The sequence below is a fragment of the Seriola lalandi genome, unplaced genomic scaffold (genome assembly GCF_002814215.2).
Source record: "Seriola lalandi dorsalis isolate HSWRI2012SDOR001 ecotype SW California unplaced genomic scaffold, Sedor1 jcf7180002054985, whole genome shotgun sequence".
Lineage (NCBI taxonomy): Eukaryota > Metazoa > Chordata > Actinopteri > Carangiformes > Carangidae > Seriola > Seriola lalandi.
The window spans coordinates 142,734-143,640 of NW_019525534.1; the positions used below are offsets into that span (position 1 = coordinate 142,734).

The 907-nt window shown below is 46.3% G+C and overlaps 1 long non-coding RNA gene across 1 annotated transcript; it reads right to left on the bottom strand.

The window, feature by feature from the left end:
- Positions 1 to 95: 95 nt before the first annotated feature.
- On the bottom strand, positions 96 to 893 carry LOC147817227 (uncharacterized). The gene is made up of 2 exons (XR_015436544.1): positions 341 to 893; positions 96 to 248 (listed from the first exon to the last, which is right to left on the bottom strand). It is a non-coding gene; the product is annotated as an uncharacterized LOC147817227 (long non-coding RNA).
- Positions 894 to 907: the final 14 nt, after the last annotated feature.

The following is a 907-nucleotide window of genomic DNA, read 5'->3' on the forward strand; positions in this document are numbered from 1 at the left end:
CCAAATGAAGACAAAAGCATGTGATCACCTAATGTCTCAGGTAGGTGTTACAGACCAGGTAGGTGGACTCAATAGGCAGAGACTGGAGGCAGATGGAGGTTACAAAGAGTTTGATTGCAAGAGAAGGTGCAGGGCAGATGAAGGGACAGATGATGAGGCAGAGGATGGCTGGAGGAGTGTGGCAGGCAGGAGAGCTGAGCCGGGCAGGGGATCTGGAAGCTGGAGGCCGGGTGGGAGTGCAGGTGATCCTGGGCAGAAGAGAAACAGGTTAGAATGGATAGACGGCAGACTGAATGGAGACAACTAGAATACGTTTTCAGGAGCTGGAGATGGAACTAACTCGGTAGCTGAGTCTACAATCCAGCGCTGACTGACTGACGCAGGGAGCTTAAGTAGGCTGAGGCAGCAGACAGCAATCAGCGACACCTGGGCTCTCCAGCACAGCTGACCGGCATCAGCAATTAGCAACCTGCACAGAGAGGGGGAGAGGACTAGGAGGCAGAGGGCATGACAGTAGGGCCACTATGCAGAACCTTCCCCTTGGCAGACATGAACACAGAGGGCTTGATCGACTCAATGTGAAAGCGAGACACTAGCGGATTCTCAGCACCAGATAAACTTGCCCATGTGCTGTAGAACCCTCTATGCAACTACATTATGCATATTGCATTTGCAGTTAATATTTTTTACTTGTGCAATAAGTCTTAATGTCTTCATTGGTTTCTTTAATATCTTATATTGTGCAATGGCTTCTTTATATTGTAATTATAATTTAATTCCTGTCACTTGTTTCTAATACGGTTTTTATGTTGTGGGTTATTTTCTGTTTAAAATAAAATATAATCTCAAAGACAAAGCTCTGCAGTTTCTGTGTGAGTGTTTGAACATTGGTTGTGAAAGTGACTGC